Source organism: Lissotriton vulgaris, chromosome 4_1 (assembly GCF_964263255.1).
Source record: "Lissotriton vulgaris chromosome 4_1, aLisVul1.2, whole genome shotgun sequence".
Taxonomy (NCBI): Eukaryota; Metazoa; Chordata; class Amphibia; order Caudata; family Salamandridae; genus Lissotriton; species Lissotriton vulgaris.
The window spans coordinates 222,226,877-222,241,477 of NC_141691.1; the positions used below are offsets into that span (position 1 = coordinate 222,226,877).

Consider the following 14,601-nt stretch of genomic DNA (forward strand, 5'->3'; position numbering starts at 1 on the left):
AACAGCAGAATGGGGGGGGGACGATAAGGAAATGCTGAAGAAATGTAAGAAACGGGAAATGCAATCTGAGAAATGATCAATAAAAGCTGAAAATATTTAGGAATACCAAGGAATTGGTAAAAAAAGAAGAAAGCGTGTCCAGAAAAGAGTAAGACAAGTAAAAAAAAAAACGAAAACGGGCACGTTTGTCTTTGAAAAACAGCAGTGTTTCACCATGATGCTGCGAACGGTAAATTGAAGCAGAATCGCACAGCACAGCGCTTCATTTTCGCAGCCCAACCAGACCCCAATATTCAAAACCAATCGTGGGATAACATACCGTGCGTGCAGTGACACCATCTGGCCCAGTTCTAGCAGGGTGGACCAGGCCAACCCAAACATGAGCCTGGCCCACCCAAACATGAACCATGGCCCTGACGTCAGGGGGGCAACAGCAAATGGCCACAGGAATTAAAACGTTCATCTGAACGTTATTTTTCTAGGAGTTGCGTGATTGGGCCTGGGCTTTCTCTCACAGGCACCCCCAATCACGCATCTCCTTTTAGAAAGGTGGGTTGTGTCCCCGCCCACTTGTGCAGGTACAGGGGCATGGCGAAGGGGAGAAATCCTCTTTGGCGCCGGTAATGTGTGCGCACTGTCCTACTGCAGGGATATATCCTTTTCAGCGCTGGAGAAAAGGAGTTTGTTGATCCACATTCACCTTTCCGGACCCCTTCTGCTATTTATGAGATTGGGCTGTGCCACAGAGTTTGAATGAAGCAGTTAAGAGAATGTGTGGCAATTGTTCCGTTTTTTTAAACCTGCAAAGGCCCAGCTATAGATGTATGCTTCAACAATGTGTGCATATTAGTTAATTTTTTTAAAATCTATGCGGGCCCAGCATGACACATACTTTGTGTATGCTGTGTATATTGTATATCGTTGTATCGTTATCAGAACGGATGCAAGACACAACTACTAAAATTTCCAGATAACTCTGGTGATTAATGATCCTGCTGGAGAGCAATATTTTGTCTGTTTCTAATTTTTAACCCTTTCGCTGCGGCGGCTATTCCGCCGCAGCGCTAAAGGGGCGGGGCGGCCGCCGCATGCTGGTGACAGAACCGCTGCGTCACCAGCTGCGGTTGAGCTATGCTGATGACGGAGCGGTTCCGTCATGACCCGCCCCGCTCATTAATACTGCTGCGCAGGCGCGAAATCAGCGCCGCGCAGGCGCGGCGGCCGGGCCATGACGGAACCGCTCCGTCATCAGCACAGCCCAACTGTAGCTGATGAGGGAGCGGTTCCGTCATCAGCAGGGGAGGGGTTAAATGCAGATAAACTGTATTGATGTGGATAGCTCAGTGGGTTACTTGCAGTACAGAAGTTACAATCCTTAAATAGGACAGTGACCTATGAACTGACATCAAAGAGCTGCAAACAAACCTGAATGGTATAATTAGAACTTATTTTTTTCGTGCTGCAATATAGTTAGACTTTACCCTTTCTTTCATTACTATAACGTTGCTATAAAGAGTTTGTTTGGCAGATATACATTTTAATCAGTAATCAGTAAAGCCAAAGTCCTGTGTTTGTGCTTCTCCAGACCAGACCCTCTTAAAACATGCTGCCCACCAGTATGGATGACATGTGATACCTACATTTTGTAATCCTCATTGGCTTATGTGACATTCCCTATAGACTGATTTACATACTTGTATGATTCATTGTCTCTGCATGATGTAAGTACTGTGACACCCTAAACTCTGAGTAGGGCTATACAACAAATGAAATCGAATATGAGAGAGGGGCTACAGAGAGATGAAGGACACAGTTGGAGGGTGACAATTAGGGAATCCGTGGAGGAGGTCATGAGGGGCAACGGAAAGATGAAGGTCACTGTTGGAGAGTGGTAGTGAGTAAGTCTGAGGAGGAGGTGATGAGGGGGAGAGGCTATGGAGCGATGAGGGGCACTGGTGGAGGGTGGCAATTAGGAAATCTGAGGAGGAGGTCAGTAGGGGGAGAGGCTATGGAGCTATGAGGGGCACTGGTGGAGGGTGGTAGTGAGGGAGTGTGAGGAGGAGGTCATGGGGGGGGAGGGGCCACAGAGGGATGGAGTGCACTGTTGGAGGATGGTAGTAAAGGTGTCTACAGAGAAAGAGGTTAGTGGTGGGGCGCCAATAAATAACTCCACATGCTCTGTATACACACAGAAGCAATCCTTGTATCTTGGTGACTGTTTGCAAGTAGATATGATGTAATCTTTGGCTTGTAGACTACCTCCAGAAGTGACAAATTGGGCCGGTAGTGGCCCACCCGAAGACACCATTGGCCCACCCAAATAAAAATTCCTGGAGCCAGGCCTGGACACCATACTCACCTGCTTAAGACAGGAGTTTCTTGAACATGATGTTTTTCAAGTTTAGTAGGCACACAACTACCACATGCTCTAAAACCCCACTACAAGCAGGCAAAGTGGCACAGTAGTAAGCGACCAAGATTTCTCCATTCCGGAGGAAATACAGACCCCTTTCCTGTTCTAAAATGTGTTGTAGGTTACAGAAGGCGCTGATATGCAAAATCAAACACCCCTGAACAGAGGTCTCACAAGTCCACTTTAATCAGCTTTACAAACCAAAAACAGGCATCAAACCCATACCAATTTGAAACCAATGCCCTCAGCACTGTGGTAAAAATAAAATTTTATGTAGCAAGTCCTGCAGAGATCGCCCCAAGTTGCGTAGAACAGCCAGACTGCTGATAAGCATGATTTACTGTCTGTAAAACACTCGCTCCTGAATGCCGCCCTCCAACCTCGATACTAATTAACAAGATTTAGGTACTAGTGTGTCCTTTCAAAGGATTGGAACTGCAGAATCATGAATCATTTTATAGTTGCAGTTTCAGTGTGAAATTCTGAGCACATATCTATATTCTTTTCGGGGTGCTTTTTTGTTCTCCCTTGCACCCACTACCAAAAGGTGCCAACAACTCAACCAAAAGGTTGGGTGAACACAAATATAACAATAGAAAGAAATACACAGCACACCCTTATATTTATCTCAAGAGTCCATAATTATGTATAGGACAAAAACAATGGCTTCATATGTGGTATTCCAATGATCATATACTGTTTCTGTAACACTGATGAATTATCCAATTCCTTTAAATTTATTCAGAAAGCAGAGTCCACATCACTGGATTTTCTTCAAAGACTTGATTCTTTTTATTATTCCTTGTTGATACATCCCAAAAGACAAACTGCCAACACGAGTTTCGTCTTCCCTTAGACTTTGTCAAGGCAAAAGGCGAACTCTCAGTCTTGGAGAGCGTCGTGATGACTTGTGCGTAATGTAGTGCACTGTGTTCTGTACCACAAATACAAGTAGAAAGGCTATTCAACAAATGAATAGTCATGAAATATTCCCTCCCGCCTTTCACATGTGTACTAATAGTCACTTGCACAATAATGAATCTATTGCTGCACAGACTTACAAATATCAACTATTAGCCTTAGAAGTTGCAGCACTCCCGGCAGAAACTATATTGTGTTTTCACATCACACACTTAGGTACACCTTGTGTGCTGGACACTAGGCACACGGTGCACAAGAGATTGATTCACAGACTACAGCACAATAGAGGATGGCACCTAAGAATGTCACTGGGTGCGAATACCAAGGTCTCGGTATGCCCGTTAAATAATACCCACAATGTCTCAATATTCAAGAGTTGCCCTGTTTTCTGATTTTCAGTATAAAAAAAACAAGTCTTTGGTAGATACCCTTTCCATTACTGCACTAACCTTAAGGATGCTACTTAACCATGTTTTCTCCTTTTGGGTAGGGTGCTGCAGGGACGATGTTCGCTGCACCGCTGGATTTGCAGGGGAGAAAATGTCCGCAGTGTCTGAGATACGCAGGAGAGCTGGAACGCAAAGCTTGGCTGAATCGTGGAGACGTTCAAGGGAGCGGGATGGCTGAAGAGGATCCGTCCTCTTCAACCAGTGGGTAAGCCAAGCACCACTGCCTTGTGGGTTGAGTCCGGTACTAATACTGTTCCCAAATCCTGATGAATCAGCCCAAATATCCCCAAAGTCATGTGCCTATAAGTCAGCCCAAATATCCTCAGACATTTTTAAAAACGTTGTTTATTTATTTGCATTTCATGTACAAAGCAGATCATCTGAGGGGAAAATGGCACGCAAGGTAGTCAACATATGTCCATATGGGTCACATAATCTTGGTTCAAGTACCATCCTGCAAGCTTGATATCTATTCGCATTACTATCTGATGTAATACAATCTTAGATCTGTATAGGCATAACATTTCTTCTGCATAATAACTATAACTGCCCAAAAAACTCCCCTCTCCTGCTCCCACCCACGTAGTTCCCACACACATAACCTGCACACTACACACAATCTTCAATGTATGCTGGTTGTAACTACTGCCAAGTTTCACAGTACGGGAAAGTTCTCCCTAATCACCAGACATTTTTTAGAGCCCTTACAGTAGGTGCCACATTGTACATCTATTCCCTTTAAACATTGCCAATGTCGCTCCCAACCAGAAAAAGAGACCCTCATTCTGCTACCTCCTCCGATAGGGCAGCCTTGTGCTTACTTTGTTCACCCTAAGTGGATTGTTGATGCTGTTATCTACTTCAACCTCAAGATAACTCTGACGAACATCAGGAGGAAAGATCTCTCACTCCCTAATAAAACCCGCCCGTGGAAGAAACTTGAAGCCGCTCCGCTGACGAGCGCACTCAAAAGAGAAATGCCATCTTTTGAAATCTGCGATGGCAATAGCGTAGCTAATAAATATCACACCTGACTTACCCAGGCGATGGATGAGCTAGCTCCAGAAGAAATTAAAAAACCTAGGATACGCTCAGCCACTGCACAGTGGTATACCCCGGAGGTCAAACTGATTAAATTGAAATGCCGGCTATATGAAAGACTATGGCGCGCCGACTATAGTCCTCAGACCAGAAAGGAGTATACAGCAGTTTTACATAAATACAAGCTTACGATAGAACATGCAAAGGTGACCTTCCAAGAATCCACAAACTCTTCTAAAGAACTGTTCAAGACGATTACCCACTTAGCCAAAAGCCCCAGGGATACAATCTTTACGCCTGATCAGGTCTTTCTGGAAAATATAGCGCAATTCTTTCAGCATAAATTCCAGGCAGTTTATGACGACCTCCGTACTTCACCTGTCAGCGGGGAGTTACCTCACATCCCTCATACAACAGACCAGCCTTCCTATGTCCCTGAACTTTTGCAATTCTCACCGATGAGTGACACCCAGGTTGCCACCCTGCTTTTACAGACTAAATCGGGCTCTCCAATGGATCCCTGCCCCCCTACATATTACACCTGGTCCCGGAAACAATCAGTTTGGTCCTTACCCCGCTCCTTAACATTGTCATAAGTTCTGGACTATTCCCCAGCAGCTGGAGAAAGGCATGTATTAGGCCCATTCTCAAAAAGGAGACTTTAGATCCCAAGGAAACTAAACACTACCGCCCAATATCCTGCCTGCCCCTCCCAGCCAAAATACTGGAGAGTGCTATGAATCAGGAGCTCACTAAACATCTAGAGAATAATCATCTCCTGGACCCCACACAACACGGCTTTAGGGCAAATGATTCCACCAAATCCGCTCTGATCATAGCTACCGAAGACATCCGAAGTACCATGGATGAAGGGGGAAGAGCCGCTTTGATCCTTTTGGATCTAACAGCGGCGTTTGACACCGTTAACCATGGGGTCCTAATAAATAGATTGAGGATGCTGGGCATCACGGATACCGCCCTAGCCCTGCTTAAGCCCTTCCTAGAGGCCCGCATCCACCAAATCCACTAGGGCGGCCTTCAATCCGATGAGTTCCATCTCCCATGTGGCGTCCCCCAGGATTCGGCCCTTTCACCCACTCTTTTTAACCTTTATGTCACCCCCTTTGCTGCACTGATAAAATCCCACGGCCTGCACCTAGTGTCATATGCTGATGACACCCAACTGGTTGTGTCACTTGCGCAGACGGTGGAAGCCACCGCCACCAGTTTTAGGAACTGTCTGTCTGATGTAAAGAAGCGGATGAACATTCACTTCCTTAAGCTCAACACCGAAAAGACTGAGGTGATTGAGTTTGGCCAAAAATCGTCCATCTGGAGTTACCTATGGTGGCCTCCAGAGGCTGGCAGATGCCCAGCCCCAGCTAATAAGGTCAGAAATCTAGGCTTTATAATGGACAAGGACCTCACCTGCACAGCACAAATCAGCCAGGTCACTTCGGCTTGCTTTTTCACACTGAAGATCCTCAGGAAAATTCTTCCCATTGGCTACTACCCTACACTCCCCTAAAACCCTTAAATTCAGTATTTAGGGGAATACTTGGTACCAGAAAAGTGATCCTGATGACCGAAGGAGGACACTGAAATGCTGTGTAAGCAAAGACTGAAGAGCAGCAACTGATTTGGCAACAGCCCTGCCAGCCTGATGTTCCCCACCGAACCTGTGCCACATCCTGCAGCTGCTGTGCCTCTAAAACCTGGGAGCACGGCCTGCCTTCAATAAAGACTCAAGAACTCCTGTGGAACAGTTTAACTGCTCTCCTGCATCCTGCAGGCAGCCCAAAAAGGAACCGTGAGGACCTCTGGATCTGTCAAATCCCGACGTCGCCAAGCACCACTGAAACGAGCCCCTCAGCCCGAGTTGAACTGGGCCAGCGGTGTCAGCGTGTACCCCAAGCCCCAAACAGGCAGAGTCCACTTTGGTTTCACCCCTTCTGAACTCCCGAACGCCACCTGCAGCCCCTGTTTGCTGGCCTTTTCAACTGTGAAGGCTCTCAGACGAAGAAACACGACACAGCGAAAACCCTCTGCACCGGCCGAGAAGAGGACCATTTGTAAGACATGAGCCTTTTACGTGGTTCAACCCGACTGCCCTCCCAGGCCAACCTTGCATCTTCTTTCCCCACAAACCAATCACCATTGAAGCTGTATTACATCCCTGCACTCGACCTGCTGGAGCTGCCTTGGTACTTGTCCTATACTCATTTTAAGTCCCAGAGATTGGTCTTGTAAGTCGCTGTACTGTACCTGAATGTCATACTAGTTTTTCTTCCCATTGGATAATGTTGCAGCTTCTGAAAAATGCACTGTCGACTTTTTAAAACGTAAAGTATTTCTCTTGGAAAATGTACTGACCTGATCATATTGATTCTGGTGCCTAAACATATTTAAAGATACATGGTATAGGTTGTGGATCCCCTAATTGAGTCGTGTGCATCCTTTATTGACCACCATGTGTATCCGAAGATGAGTAACACTCCTCTCTGCTAAGCCTAAAGCGCCATGCGATAGTGGGACACAATTGCCTGCTGCTTTCACTAGACACCAAGGATTATGAGGATGGCGTGGTAGGGTTGTTCAGGATGGACATGACATGGCCCCCCCACCAATGAGAAACAGCATGAAGAGGACATGCCATTCTACACGAGCCATAAGGAACGCCCTTCCGATCATGGATCTGGAAGAAAAGTAAATGTTCTTTGTCAGGATTCCTGCCACAGCCCACTTCTCTTGACTATCATAATATAACAGCATGACTCATATCATTCCTCCCATCACTTATGAATGAACAAACATATTGCACTCTGACTTTTGACCATATTACATGCGGTTGGTAATAGCTAGCTGCAGCTAATGTTCCCTGGATGATGCTCAGCCGCCTGAAACTGAACTCAGACACGAGGGAAGTCCTCATCCTCGGCCCATCCATCTCTGCCTGGGACGACTCCTGGTGGCCCCCTGCTCTGGGCCCCCACCCAAGCCCACGGACCACGCACACAACCCGGGCTTCATCCTTGACTCCTCCCTCACGATGGCCAAGCAAGTTAACGCCGTTACCTCCTCCTGCTTCAACACTCTCCGCATGCTCCGTAAGATCTTCTGCTGGATCCCCACTGGAACCAGGAAAACGGTCACCCAGGCCCTTGGCTCCAGCTGTCTGGACGACGGGAACGCCCTCTACGCTGGGACCACCGTCAATCTACAGAAAAGACTCCAGCGCATCCAGAACACCTCAGCACAACTAGTCTTGGACATCCCCCGACACAGCCACATCTCCGCCCACCTGAGGGACCTGCACTGGCTCCCCGTCAGCAAAAGGATCACGTTCAGACTCCTCACCCACGCACACAAGGTACTCCACGACTTGGGCCCCCAATACCTCAACAACCGCCTCACGTTCTACACGCCAACCCGCCAGCTCTGCTCCGTCAGCCTCGCCCTCGCCACCGTCCCACGGATCCGCAGAACCACCACCGGAAGATCCTTCACCTACCTGGCGGCCAAGACCTGGAACACCCTCCCCACCCAACTACGACTCACCCAGGACCATCTCTCCTTCAGGAAGCAACTCAAGACCTGGCTTTTCGAGCAGTAGCAGCCCCCCCCCCAGCGCCTTGAGACCCTAGCGGGTGATTAGCGCGCTTTACAAATACTTTTGATTGATTGATTGCTTTGTTTAAAAAGTCTTAATATCTCTTACAAATGTTTTACCATGCAAATGCAAGATCAGATTTCAGGCGCCATGGAAACATCAAGAAAATCCCCCAGAATAAGCATCAAAGCAACCGACATAGATAAGTTCAACGTGAACCTTCTACAAGGTAGCCTCATCAAATTAATCATATGCACCTGTTACTTGCTATAAGCAATTAGAATGCAACCTTTGTGAAAATTCTAAACCACCTTCTAGAAGGCAGCCCTGTCAAGTTAATTATGTGCACTTGTTCCTTTTTACGAATAATTAAAATGTGAACTTTATGAATGTTCTAAAGCAGTCTTATTTAATGACCATCCATACCCCTTCCCCTTCACTTCTTTGTCTGCCAATAACCTACTTTCCGGCGTCCAGGACTGTCTTGCCAGTGCCCTTGAACCTCTCACTTTGACCTCACCGCAAACAATGTCCAATATTAGTCTCGCACCTGGATGGAAAAAAGAAAAAGGTTGCATTAATAGACTTGATTATACTACACGCTGAGCTCAGTTGAAACATTGTGCTGCAAACAAAGGTCACAAGAGTTTTTGTTCACCTTCTACATACCTTCATGCAAGATTGCCCCCACTTTTTGCTGAACTGTTGATGTACTTCGAGTGTGCCCTGGGGTCCTGCCAAACAGGTACCCGTGGCTTATGTTCTTTCCCTAAACTGCATTGAAAACAAAACCCAATTGCCACTCTTTTGCCACAGATCAGTCCCTTGTAAATGGTACCACAGGTACTCAGGGCACAGTGGCCAGGGAAGGCCTCTAAGGACTGCAGCACTTATTGTGCCACCCTTAGAGGCCCTATACCTTTACACACACTGCCTTTGCAGGATGCATGTTTTGGTACAGGAAAAAGTGAAGAGTTGACATGGCACACATCCCTGTGTGCCATGCCTACAACCCACTGCCCTAGCATAGGTCAGCCACCCCTCTAGTTGGGTACACTATACCAGTGGTAAGGGTACAGGTGCATGAGCCCTGTACCCCTACAGTGTCTAAGTCAAGTCTTAGACATTGTAAGTGCAGTAATGCCATTAAGAGTATATGGTGCTGGGCGTCTGTCATTACGTACTCCACAGTACCATAATGGCTTTACTGAAAATTAGGACGTTTAAGTATCAAACTCCTCAGCACATTAAATACACACTGATGCCAGTGTGGAATTTAATGAAAAATGCACATAGGGGGCAACCTAGAGATGCCCCCTGAAAAACGACCTAACACTAGTACCCAGGCTGAGTGGCAGCCTGCCACAGGTTTCTGAACCCCTGGGTCGAGAGCCTGCTGCTCTCGGGGAGTCTGAAACAATGCACATCCTGGGACGAGATGCCAAGCCTCCTCCCCCAGGATGGGCAGGATTCACAAGTAAAGCTTCAAAGGCTTGCCACTTATGTGAGCTTCCCTGGCTTTTTGCTGCTTTCAGTAACTGGTTCCCCAGGCTTGTTGCTGCTTTCAGTAACTGGCCCCCCACCAGTTCCGACCCCCACTTTGGGAGGGAGAATCGGTGGGGAAACCAAGTGAGGAAGAGAGGTGTTCCCACCTTTGCCAACCCCACCCCTCAGGTGGGGGAGGCGAGGTGAAGCACAATTCTCAGTCCCTGCCATCTTGCAGATTGGGGGCCCTAACCAAACAGAGTGAGGCATGTGCCCCCTACCACCAGAGGATCAATCAATCAATCAATCAAAGACATTTATAGAGCGCGCTACCTACCCGTAGGGTCTCGAGGTGCTTTGGGGGGGTGGGGGGGGGGGTGGGGGTGCCGCTACTGCTCGAACAGCCAGGTCTTGAGCTTCTTCCTGAAGGAGAGGTGGTCTTGGGTCAGGCGCAGGTCGGCCGGGAGGGAGTTCCAGGTCTTGGCGGCCAGGTAGGAGAAGGACCTTCCTCCTGTGGTGGCTCTGCGGATGCGTGGGACGGCGGCGAGGGCGTGGCTGGCGGATCGGAGGTGGCGTTTGGGAGCGTAGAAGTTGATTCGGTTGTTGAGGTAGCTCGGGCCTTGGTCGTGGAGAGCTTTGTGTGCGTGGGTAAGGAGGCGGAAGGTGATTCTCTTGTTGACCGGGAGCCAGTGCAGGTCTCTTAGGTGTCCGGAGATGTGGCTGTGTCGTGGGATGTCGAGGATGAGTCTGGCTGAGGCGTTCTGGATGCGCTGGAGCCTCTTCTGGATCTTGGCGGTGGTTCCGGCATAGAGTGCGTTGCCGTAGTCCAGTCGGCTGGTGACGAGGGCCTGGGTGACGGTCTTCCTGGTCTCTGTGGAGATCCACCAGAAGATCTTCCGCAGCATGCGCAGGATGTTGAAGCATGACGAGGAGACGGCGTTGACTTGCCTGGTCATGGAGAGGGAGGAGTCCAAGATGAAACCCAGGTTGCGTGCGTGGTCCGTCGGTTTGGGTGCGGTGCCCAGGGCGGGGGGCCACCAGGAGTCGTCCCAGGCGGAGGGCGAGGAGCCCAGGACGAGGACCTCCGTCTTATCTGAGTTCAGTTTCAGGCGGCTCGTCGTCATCCACTCGGCTACCTCTCTCATCCCTTCGTGCAGGTTGGCTCTGGCGGTGGCGGGGTCGTTGGTCAGGGAGAGGATCAGCTGGGTGTCGTCGGCGTAGGAGATTATGTTGAGGTTGTGTTGGCGTGCGATGGCCACGAGGGGGCTCATGTAGACGTTGAAGAGAGTCGGGCTCAGTGAGGATCCTTGAGGGACGCCGCAGATGACTTTGGTGGCCTCTGACTTGTACGGTGGTAGGCGGACTCTTTGTGTTCTTCCGTCGAGAAAGGAGACGATCCATTCCAGCGCCTTCTCCTGGATTCCGACGTTGCTGAGGCGCTGCACTAGGGTGCGGTGGCAGACCGTGTCGAAAGCCGCGGAGAGGTCTAGGAGGATGAGGGCCGCTGTTTCCCCGTTGTCCATCAGGGCTCGGATGTCGTCGGTGGCGGCGATGAGGGCGGTCTCGGTGCTGTGGTTGGCACGGAAACCGGACTGTGATGGGTCGAGGGATCCATTCGTCTCGAGGAAGGCGGCCAGCTGTTTGTTGATGGTCTTCTCGATGACTTTGGCTGGAAACGGGAGGAGCGAGATGGGGCGGTAATTCTTGAGTTCGGTGGGATCTGCTGTAGGTTTCTTCAGTAGAGCGCTGAGTTCGGTGTGCTTCCAGCTCTCGGGGAAGGTGGCGGTGTCGAATGAGGTGTTGATGATGTCCCGCAGGTGGGGTGCGATGACAACGTCGGCTTTGTTGAAGACGTGGTGAGGGCAGGGGTCGGTCGGAGATCCGGAGTGGACGGAGTTCATCGTGTGGACGGTGTCTTCGGTGTTGACCGGGGTCCAGGCGCGGAGGGTGGTGGTGGGTGGAGGTCCTGCGGTCGTGGAGTGCGTCGGTTGAGTGCTGAGGCTGTCGTGTATGTCCGCGATCTTGTTGTGGAAGTAGGAAGCGAGGGAGTTGCAGAGGTCTTGCGAAGGGGTGATGTCGTTGTTTCCGGCGTTGGGGTTGGAGAGCTCTTTCATGATGTTGAAGAGTTCCTTGCAGTTGTGTGCGTTGTTGTCTAGTCGGTTTTTGAAAGCTGTTTTCTTGGCGATGCGGATCAGTTGGTGGTGTTTCCGGGTGGCGAGCTTGAGGGTGGTCCTGTTGTCCGGCGTGGGTTCCCTTCTCCAGGCTTTCTCGAGGGCTCGGCAGTCCTTCTTGGAGCTCTTGAGTTCGTCGGTGAACCATGGGGCTCTCTTACTGCCGGGTCTGCTGGGCGGGGTCCTCAGTGGGGCGAGTTCGTCTGCGCAGTTGCGAATCCACTTCGTGAGGTTGTCGGCGGCCTGGCTGGGGTTCGCTGAGCTGGCCGGAGGGTGCTGGCTCAGGGAGGCGGCGAGCTGGTCGGCTGTGATCTTGTTCCAGCTTCTTCGGGCGACCTGTTGCTGGTGGTGGTGGGTCGTCGTTCTTCTGAAGGTGAAGTGGATGCATCTGTGGTCTGTCCAGTGGAGTTCTGTGGCGTGGCTGAAGGTGATGTCTCTGCTGGATGAGAAGATGGCGTCGAGTGTGTGTCCGGCGAGGTGGGTGGGGGTGGACACCAGCTGCTTGAGTCCAAGGTTGGCGAGGTTGTCGAGCAGGGTGCTGGTGTTGCAGTCGTTGTTGTTCTCCAGGTGGAAATTGAAGTCCTCCAGGAGGATGTAGTCAGCGGAGGGGAGGGCGTGCGGGCTGACGAAGTCGGCGATGTCCTCGCTGAATTGAGTGCGTGGTCCCGGAGGTCGGTAGATCAGGGTGCCTCTGAGGATGGTCTTCGGGTCGGTGTGGATCTGGAAGTGCAGGTGTTCGGCGGAGGGTGGGGTGTTGTCGGTGCTGGTCGTGATGCGGATGGTGTTCTTGTGGATGATGGCGATGCCTCCTCCCACCTGGTTGGTGTTGCGGTCCTTCCGGGTGATCTTGTAACCTTCAGGGATTGCGATGGCGATGTCGGGCGCTGAGGAGGCGTTCATCCAGGTCTCCGTGATGAAGGCAACGTCGGGGGCTGTGGTGTCGAGGAGGTTCCGGAGTTCGATGGCGTGTCTGTGGACGGAGCGGGTGTTGAGCAGGATGCACTTGAGGTGGTTGCTGCTGGTGCTCGGCTTGGCGGGTGCTGGTGTCGGGCAGGTCCTGATGCAGGTGAACTTGCAGGTGTTGCAGCTGAAGGGTCCGTGGATGCGTCGTGGGGTGGCTCTGCAGCATCCCGGGACTCGGCCGGTGTTGAGTGCGATGAGGGCGGCGGCGGTGTACGTCAGGCGGGTCGGTCGGGGTCCTCGAGGGCCAGGGGTCCTGGCACTGGGCGCGGTCCAGGCACGGACGGGCGTAGACGGGCTTAACTTTGGCGCGCCTTCGGCGCACAATCGGCGCGCCCGCTGCGCGTGACCACTGCGCGTTCGCACGGTCGCCATTTAAGGCGAAGTGCGCGGAGCAGCTGGGAGGCGGGAGCGGGGAGGGAACAGAAAGAAAAAAGGGGCGGGGTCAGCGGTGGTGGCGGGAGCGGGGAGGGAAGGTGGAGGGCGGCGAGGTAGGCGGGCAAACAGGAAGGAAAACACTACCACGGGCAAGAAAAAAGATTAAAAGCCAGGCGCAGAAGCGAAAAAAAAACAGCGTTAACACGGGCAGAAACTGACAGGAAAAACAGGCACAAGTGTCGAACAAAACAAGAAAAAAATCCAAAACAAACAACAGCCGAGAGAACCGGCAGCGAGGCAGGCAGCGAGGCAGAGGGCAAGGCGATGGGGCACACGCAGCAGCTGGTGGCCGTGCGGCGCGGGAGTGGCATAATAGGGGCTGCACCCACCCCAAGGAAAGGACTCATTGGTCCCAACCCTTACCTACCTGTAATGCCCGTCAATCTAATATTATGTGGCCACCCCAAACCTCGCCTCCTCAGACAAGAACCGACCAAGAAGAAAAAAAGGACCAAAGAGCCATGCCAAAGCTAAGAAGAGGAGGACGCCCACTGACTTTCCCCCAACCCTACTGGCCTGTCCCCACCTCGAACCTGCAGAAGCAAAATCCCGGTGTATCCTGCAGCCAGCAACCTCAAGAACCCAGAGGACCAGCCCAGCCTTCCACAGAAAAGACTGTCTCCCTCGAGCACCAGATTTGCTCACCCGTAGACTCTGGCTCTGGCAAAATCCGCGAGTCTGTACCACTCTCCACCCGACGTCCACTGCCTGAGTCTGAGTTTGAGTGGCCCAACACCACAAGGAGGTCTCCTCGGCGATCCAGACTAGAGATCTTGTGATCTCGGACTTGCCTCGAATCTCCCAGCAAAGCCTGCAGCCTCTATCTGGAGGATCCCCCCGACCTGACCAGAGCTGGTAAGAAAACCCGATGCCTAACGACACCCCTGCACCTGAAGTCCTACAGTTTTGGGTGGCCCAACCAATGGTGTCCCAGCATCCCCAGGCATCACACCTTACCTCTCCCACCTGTGGTCACCTCCAGAAGATCTCAGCCCCGAGCCTGCAGTCTTATTTGAAACTGGAGAATCCCCATTGAAATCAACAGGGCACCCAACGCCAAACCAGCACCCTTCACCCAGCCGTCCCTGTGCCGCTGCAGGTGTACTTTGGGTG

The 14,601-nt window shown here is 51.1% G+C and overlaps 1 protein-coding gene across 3 annotated transcripts in view; it reads right to left on the reverse strand.

The window, feature by feature from the left end:
- The window catches only part of LOC147718587 (transcriptional regulator Kaiso-like), a 368,583-nt gene that overhangs the window by 15,511 nt on the left and 338,471 nt on the right, over positions 1 to 14,601 (reverse strand). For 2 of the 3 annotated variants that reach the window (XM_086918536.1, XM_086918534.1), the window contains one exon: positions 8,898 to 8,984. The exons of the other annotated variant lie outside the window; for it this stretch is intronic. The gene's annotated coding sequence lies outside the window, so the exon portion shown is untranslated. The remainder of the gene's footprint in view (positions 1 to 8,897; positions 8,985 to 14,601) is intronic. 3 annotated transcript variants of the gene reach the window in all.